Raw genomic sequence first — 9047 nt, 5'->3', positions numbered from 1 at the left:
ACGGGTGGCGTCACGAACTATACATCAACTCTCCTGTAAATACCCCCTTTTCATTCGAGTGGCTGTCGCGGGCGGAGGAGGGGACGCTGCGCTCTCCCACTGCTCGGGTCCGGCCGCTGCTGGTGCTGCTGCTCGGTGGTGGCTCGAGCGGTGGGCTGGATTCCGGGGACTCGAGCGGCGCTCCTCGCCCGTGAGTGAAAAGGGGGTTTGGATTGATTGTGGGGATTTATTGTCCGTGACGCCACCCACGGTTGTGGTGATATTGGTGACACCACCGCTGCTCTGGACGGGGATCCCGGGAGCGGTGACAGGGAGCAGCTTTGGTGTTAGTTCTCCCCTCCATGGGTAGGGGGTTGGTTGTCCCGGGGCCCGGGGATGGGGTAAGGATGGATGGCAGGCGGGTTACGGGGCCTGGCGAGGTGCAGGGTCGCAGGGGCAGCGCTGTGCCGCACGGCACGGTGGTACTCACTCAGCCCAATGATGCACACAGAGTCTCTGCTGAAACAAACGGCTGGATGGACGGGTCCCACAGGCGGCTGCGGTGTTTTTCCCCTGACCCCAGGTTGGTAATGTAAGTCCTTTCCTGCACCTTCCGTACGCTCCTCCTGCGCTCCGGTTTCCAGCTGGCTCCCCGATTCAGTACCGGTGGGCCACCGCCCAGCCCCGGTTACCTGCGGTTCCACCAACTGTCTGCCCGGCTCCCTGCAGACGGCCACTACCGTCTGCCTCACTCTCTACACGGGGGCCCTAGGCTCCAACCTAGGCCCCAGTCTGCGTCTGCCTCTCTGCGGACCTCCTCTCTCTTCCTCTCCTAGACTTGTCTGAACCTGCTTCCTGCCTCAGGCCAGCTAGACTCTTCGGTGGGCGTGCCTATCTGCTTGACTCCGCCCACCTAATGTGTCTGTCTGAACCCGAGGGAAGGAATCAGGTTTCACTGGGGGTGTCTGCTGTGAACTACTGGGGGTGGGGGTGTGTGTGTGTTGTTACCTGTGGCCCCTGGCTTGTCCAGGGCGACACATTCCCCCTTGGTAAAATGCAGACCGTCCGCGGGCTGCCCGTCCATCACCGGTTTTATTTTTCTCTTTTAACTGTAAAAGATTAAAACATTAAACACAAGCATTACTTTGCAAACTTCCCACAACGGGAGGCATATCAAACATTAAAACACTTTGAATAAGAACAATGGAACATGTCCTTCAGTCACCCACCCAAACAAACCTAGCCTTGGTGCTGCCCCTAAGAAACGGGCAGCACCCCTTGACCCCAGTCCAGGAACGGGCCCAGATTGGTTAACGGGACCGGTACTTCGCTGCCGTTGCGGCCGGGCGGACTGCCGGGGCCGTCGTCATCTCCGTTGCGGCCAGACGGACTGCCGGGGCCGGTGGCAGGGCGGTGACAAAGGTGAGGCCTGGGGACCCCAGGTCTGGGCCCTCCCCCACAGATGCTGCGGGCTCTGCTACCGGTAACAGGGGTAACGGGTCGGTGCATCGCTGCGGCGGCCTCTTCCAGGAACCACAAGCTGGCCGCAGGGTCCTGGCGTCCCTGCCTTTATAGCCGTGGTCTACATCAGACAGACCTTCACCCGCCCCCCCTTGGTTCTTTCTACCACTTCCGTTCGTTGGGGGCGGGGCTTCGCGCCTTCCCTGCTCGGGGAAGACGCTCGAGCGGGAACTTTTCGCGCCCAAGATGGCGGCTTCTGCAAATTTTCGGCCGGACACCTCCGGGGGGTAACAAGGCACACCTCTACCAAACGGCAGAGCGGTAAGATCCTGTTCGTGACGCCAAGTTGTCGCGGGCAGAGGAGGGGACGCTGCGCTCTCCCACTGCTCGGGTCCGGCTGCCGCTGCTGCTGCGGCCGCTGCTGCTGCTTGGTGGTGGCTCGAGCGGTGGGCCGGATCCCGGGGACTCGAGCGATGCTCCTCGCCCGTGAGTGAAAAGGGGATTTTGGATTGATTGTGGAGATTTATTGTCCGTGACGCCACCCACGGCTGTGGTGATAATGGTGACACCACCGCTGCTCTGGACGGGGATCCCGGGAGTGGTGACAGGGAGCAGCTTTGTTGTTAGTTCTCCCCTCCGTGGGTAGGGGGTTGGTTGTCCCGGGGCCCGGTGATGGGGTAGGGATGGATGGCAGGCGGGTTACGGGGCCTGGCGAGGTGCAGGGTCGCAGGGGGCAGCGCTGTGCCACACGGCACGGTGGTACTCACTCAGCCCAATGATGCACACAGAGTCTCTGCTGAAACAAACGGCTGGATGGACGGGTCCCACAGGCGGTTGCGGTGTTTTTCCCCTGACCCCAGGTTGGTAATGTAAGTCCTTTCCTGCACCTTCCGTACGCTCCTCCTGCGCTCCGGTTTCCAGCTGGCTCCCCGATTCAGTACCGGTGGGCCACCGCCCAGCCCCGGCTACCTGCGGTTCCACCAACTGTCTGCCCGGCTCCCTGCAGATGGCCACTACCGTCTGCCTCACTCTCTACACGGGGGACCTAGGCTTCAACCTAGGCCCCAGTCTGCGTCTGCCTCTCTGCAGACCTCCTCTCTCTTCCTCTCCTAGACTTGTCTGAACCTGGTTCCTGCCTCAGGCCAGCTAGACTCTTCGGTGGGCGTGCCTATCTGCTTGACTCCGCCCACCTAGTGTGTCTGTCTGAACCCGAGGGAAGGAATCAGGTTTCACTGGGGATGACTGCTGTGAACTACTGGGGGTGGGTGTGTGTGTGTGTTGTTACCTGTGGCCCCTGGCTTGTCCAGGGCGACACAGCTGCACGACCCCCGGGTCTGGAGACCCTCGAGCCACAGCAAACCCGGATCCGAGCAGCTTGGCTGCTTCCACGAGGGCGGCACACGATATTCTGTAATGAAGAGGGTCAAGCAAATGCCCATCTACCTTTTTTATAGGTGTTAATAGAAAGAAAAAAAAATGTTTTGTCCTGGGGCTTCCAATGATCCAGTCCTCAAGACCAAATATGTGTAAAGGGCATGTTGGCACAGCCGTACCGCAGATGGAGGTGTAGATCATGGGCAGAACTCATGGACCACTGTACTAGAAGCTCATAAGAAGTTTCCTGACGAGAAAACTTGTCATTCAAACTTTGGCATCTGGAAATGTATCTGTTCAGATTCTATAACTAATATACAACTTCCTCTTTATACTTTTCTAAAGAAAGTTGTGGTTTCTTTCGATACTCCATATTTGGATGAGCTATGCTCGCAGTTGTCATCTTCTCATCTCGATGAAGGAACGTAGCATTTTTAATTTGAGACATCTGAATAAAATCCTCCATGTTAGTCTATTTTTATTAAAATGTAAAATTATTATTTTTTTATTTAATTTTCTTCCAATCTTCCAAGGCTGAAGTCTTCAAGGATTTTTTCCATCTCGCCATAGTCTATTGCCAAAGAAACGGGGAAAGAAAGTAACGAACTGAAGGTCTTGTTTGGAGCCGCTGTAAATATTATACTAGTAAATTTTATTTCGAGTAATTACTTAATTTAGATTATTATTGCTTCCTGCATGAATGGGAATAAATCTGATAATAAAGCCTGCTGGAAATCCTATTACCACAGCACAGATGCCTCGTATCCTGTGACTGGACCTCTCACAATGGCTGCTGCAATACAAGAGTCTCTCGGTGTAGTCCTAACCCTGGCAGCCACTTTAGGGTCACTTAGGTTTGCACTATTAAAAGGCTATGGTTAAAGGGAACCTGTCACCAGATTTAGTGACTATAAGCTGCGGTCACCCCCAATGAGCTCTTATATACAGAATTCCAGAATACTGTATATAAGAGCGCAGGCCGCGCTGTAGAACATAAAAAACACCTTTATAATACTCACCTGGGGGGAGGTCCGGTCCGATGGGCGTCGGTGCTCTCGGTCTGGTGCCTCCTCCATCTCATGGGATAACTGTCCTCCTGCCCAGTCCCCCTGCATGACGCATCCGGCGTCATTCACAGAGCGGGCTCCATTGTGTTCCTGTGCATGCACACTTTGATTTGCGTTGCTAAAGGCAGCGCAAAGTACAGTAATGTGAAGGCGTGAGAAAAGGTCAAAGACCGCCGGCGCATGCGCACTACAATACTTTGAGCTAACCTTAGTCACGCAGATCAAAGTGTGCCTGCGCCGGAGCGCAATGGAGGCCTCTGTGTGAATGACTTAGGGCGCATTATCCACACAGGGCTGAGCAAGAGGACAGCGATTGCCACAGAGAGGAAGCACCGGACCGAGAGCAGGGACACCCATCGCATCGGACCATCCCCTGGGTGAGTTTTATAAAGTTGTTTTTTACATTCTACAGAGCGGTCGGGGCTCTTATATACAGTATTCTGGAATGCTGTATATAAGAGCCCACTGGTGGTGGCCGCAGCTCGTAAGGGAAAAACCTGGTGACAGCTTCCCTTCAAGATATTATTATAGGGCCATTGTGAACAGGTTTGCTTCATCCACATAGCAAATGTTTCAGGTCAGTACATTTGGTATTGATTATAGGGGACCAGGCAAATTAGAGTCCCAAACTCATCCATGGGTTGCCATTTGCCTGCAACCCACCAGTCATTGCATGGAAGGTATAAAGTCTTCATTATTACATAATTGTGCCCCATAAAAATAGGTAACAGGGTGTAAACCTGGTTCCCACAATGGTGCCCTACATTTCATATAAGTTTAAAGGCACATGCTCCAATTAGTATTTGTGTTCTCTTTCCCCCCACTAATAATATCATGTGCCTACGGAGTGCATAAAACTCATATTATTCCCCTTATTTCAAAATCGGAGTCTGTGCCATTGAGCAAGTCCTTTCTCAGGTGCTCGAGAAAAGTACACAATAGTGCAGGTATATGGACATAATAGGAAGTTCAGGGTCTCTGGCCATTTTTCCGAATTTCCGGTTCTGGGCATCCAAAACACGGGTATAGCCATTTCCATGTTCCTTTTCTTCGTGGCACAAGACGGAGAAGGAAATAGGTTTACATCTGGACATTGACTTTTCTTTGAGCAAATCGACATGGCTGATTCCAAATTCCCTTTTTGGCAAATTTAAGAGTGCAGATAAATATATTCTCCCATGTGTATTTGCATTATGCCTGGCACTGTAATTTGGGCAGCGTCAGACAGTCCTATCTGTGCATTATATTGAGCTGTTAAATGGTTAAGAAAAAAGCAAAATCTCAATGCCGAATGCAAATGAAACCAATCCATCCCCTCTAGTGGCTGTTAATCTGGTTTATCCTTTATCTCTCATGGTGACTATGCTTTCAGGGTCTCATCTTCCCGTTCATCAAGGATAGTTCCAAAACGTAGGAATAACTACGATATATTATAATGCCCCTTGTCTGGTGATGGGCTGGAAAGCAACAGGATCCAGTTCAGTTAAACAATATGATACAAGTTGCACGCAAGACCACATGAGGGTTATATCTCTATAAAAAAAAAAAGCCCTCGGCAATGTACAAAAATAGTGTTTATTATATATACAATGCGGATGAAATGAGACACAAACCGGAAGACTCAACAGAACAAGACTGAACCGACCGTCCGAAGAATGTAGGGAAACCGGACTTGTGCCGAGCCTGTGGAGCAGTGGAGGTGGAGCACCATATTTATAAACCCCCTGCCGGGCATTATACAGTCATGGCCAAAAGTGTTGACACCCTTGAAATTGTTCCAGAAAATGAAGTATTTCACCAGAAAATAATTTCAATTACACGGTTATTTTATTTGTATGCATTGGAACAACACAAAACAGGACACAAAAAAAGGCAAATTGGACATAATTTCTCACAAAACCCCAAAATGAGCCGGACAAAATTGTTGGCACCAGCAACTTAATATTTGGTTGCATACTCCTTGGAATAAATAACTGCAATCAATCGCCTCCTATAACCATCCACAAGCTTCTTACTCCTCTCACCTGGAATTTCGGACTCTTCTTTATAACATGCTACAGGTCTCTCATATTTGAAGGCGTCTTCTCTTCTTCTCCCAACAGCAATTTTAAGATCTTTCCACAGGTGTCAATAGCATTTAGATCCGGACTCATTGATGCCACTTCAGAACGCTCCAGCGCTTTGCTTCCATCCATTTCTGGGGGCTTCTTAAAGTATGTTTGTAGTCATTGTCCTGCTGGAAGACCCATGACCTAGGACACACACCCAGCTTTCTGACACTGGGCACTATATTGTGACCTAAAATCCTTCGGTAATCTTCAGATTTCATGATATCTTGCATACAGTCAAGACACCCAGTGCCAGAGACAGCAAAACAACCCCAAAACATCTTTGCGCTTCCACCATATCTGTCTGTAGGTGCTGTGTTCTTTTCTTTCTAAGGCTTCCTTTTGTTTTCAGTAAACAGTAGAATGATGTGCTTTACCAAAAAGCTCTATCTTGGTCTCATCTGTCCACGAGACGCTTTCCCAGAAGGATTTTGGCTACTCACATACATTTTGGCAAACTGCAGTCTAGCTTCTTTATGTCTATGTGTCAGCAGCAGGGTCCTCCTGAGTCTCCTCCATAGCATTTAATTTAATTCAAATGTAGACGGATAGTTGCGATGACACTAATGGCCCCTGAGCATGCGAAACAGATAGAATTTCTTTGGAACTTGATTGGGGTGGCCTATCCACCATACGGACTATCCTGCGTTGCAACCTTTCATCAATTTTTCTTCGCCAGCAATGTCCAGGAAGATTAGATACAGTGCCATGGGTTGTAATCAAGTCTTGATTATGCTGCGCAAAATGTGTAACTGCAATCATTTTCAGGGAGAAAAACCTAATTTTTAGAACAGTTTCAAGGGTGCCAAGACATTTGGCTATGACTGCATCTACCTAGGAAATTTATCAAGAGGGAAAGTTTTGAAGTCAACTTTTGTCATTTGCACCAATTGTACAAAGTATGAAAAACTTTGAGCACCTAAGTTTCAGGGTTTCGATGCATTGCAAACCCTGCGCCCTGTGTAGTGATGCCCCTGGCCGGCACCGCGTCCTCCGGGCATCTGAGACTGGAACTTATAGAGGCATCTGTCTGATTTTTATATTAGAAAGTTATTTACCGGCGTCATTGCTCAACAACACAAGACAAAAGTCCCCTCTGACTCACTGCAAGTGGAAACCACATTGCTTTCCTCTGTTAGTTCCAACAGCAATGGAGGTCACCCGCTCCACACTGTGCAGGTTCTGGCTCTGTTACATTGCCAGCATCCGCCTCTCACAGCAGCTGAGCTCCGATTGCTCCTGTTAACCCCTTATATGCTGTTGTCAATGGCCGACAGTGCAATTCGTTCAGACTTCCATTGACGCTGCGTTGCAATGGCGTCTGCTCACGACCCCCGTTGCTGCCATCCCTGTGCCCTTGTGAAGTCCAGCATTGGGCTGAGCTCCATATTGCACCATGATTAGCACTTTACACCGGAGCACTGGATAGCATTGCAGTATAAGAACAAGCAATGAAACAGTCACAGGTTCAAGATCCTGATGGGGAATGAAAAATGCACTGAGCAAAAATAGAATCGCAACAATTTTGTTTTTGCTCCCATTTTTCATGAGCTGAATTCAAAGATCTAAGACTTTTTCTATGTGCACAAAAAGCCTTTTTATGTTTATCAAATTGTTACGCTCTCCAGTGTATGGGCAGCGAGCGGGGTTAGTGGACCCACTGGACCACTGGGGGACCCAAGCTTACCATTTAGTGGGAGGGGCTTAACTAAGCACCTAGCGCGAGGCAGATGCCAGGTTCCACTCCCAGGGCAGTGACCGGGACTGTGGCAGCTGCCCCCCAAGGCAGGTACGGACACTGGTACGGGCACAGGTATAGGCAGGTACCATCAGGATGACAAAGGCAGACAAACAGGCGGGTACAGACAGATATGGTGGGCAAGGCAGGGACAGATAGGTATGGGAGGGCAAGTGCAGGTGATGGACACAGGGATAACGGGACAGGAGCTCAGGAGTTGACAACTAGCTAGAAGACTGGTATACTGACTAACTAAAGGCATTGCGCAGGTACCGCCCGTAATGGGAGGGTGCCTGAAATACATAGTGCTTCTCAATCATAGGCTGAGAGGCATTTCCTGAAAACAGCATGCCAGTCTTTTCAGAGGAGGCAGACAAGCACATGGGCGGGTGCGGAGACACAACCCTTCAACGGCAGTAAGTCGGCGTCCCAGTAGTACACCCCCTCTTCTCCAGGTCTGAAGGAGATTTCTTCCCCAGCAACTTGTCTTCTAAGATGGTGGGTGAAGACATGGCCAGTGTACGGGGAGGGCTGGATGGCGGCTGCTAAAGGGACTCCTTCCTAGAACCTGAAAGGAAGACGGAACCACCTTCCAGGGTAGGCCTCACTGGAGCTTCAGGAACCAAACATTTTTCCAGTCTCACGGGACACACATGAATGAAGTGTTCTGCACCTCCGCAGTAGAAACACAGTCCCATGGCTCGACGATAGTCTTGATGTTGATTGGACATCCTGACATGGTAGATCTGCATGGGCTCAGGAGCAGGAGTGGCTACCGGAAAGTGGGACATCGGCAACCTCTGGAGGGATGGATCCAGATGTATAGATCCCCTATCATGTTTCACCTCCATGGATTGCTCCTGGAACCTAAGGTTGACCCGGGTAGCCAAGAAAACGAGGTCATCCAGAGAAACGGGAATATCCCGGGTAGACCGTTCATCCTTTACTTTTTCGGACAAGCCTTCCCAAAAGACTTGTAACCAGCACCGATCTTATTTCCACAAGTCTTTCTGCAAAAAAACAATCAAAAAACATTTACATGGAAATGTGGATTAAAAATGTTAAAAAAAAAGTTATGATCCCTGGAAGAAAAGGAAAGGAAAACGCAAGTGTGAAAAATGGCTTAGATGGCTTAGTGGTGAAGAGTTTAAGGGCATTTCTTAGCTGAGAGTTTGTAGCTATTTTATTATTGTCATTATACAGGTTAATGCTCTTATAGTACATTAATCTCCTTATTGCACTATCTATTTACTGGAAATGTCAAGGGATTTCCAGAGAAAAAAGAAACCGCCTCCATCATTGTACAAAAAACGCCTCAGG

The sequence above is a fragment of the Anomaloglossus baeobatrachus genome, chromosome 7, assembly GCF_048569485.1.
Source record: "Anomaloglossus baeobatrachus isolate aAnoBae1 chromosome 7, aAnoBae1.hap1, whole genome shotgun sequence".
In the NCBI taxonomy this organism is placed as follows: domain Eukaryota; kingdom Metazoa; phylum Chordata; class Amphibia; order Anura; family Aromobatidae; genus Anomaloglossus; species Anomaloglossus baeobatrachus.
Note: the sequence above shows the minus strand (reverse complement) of the source record.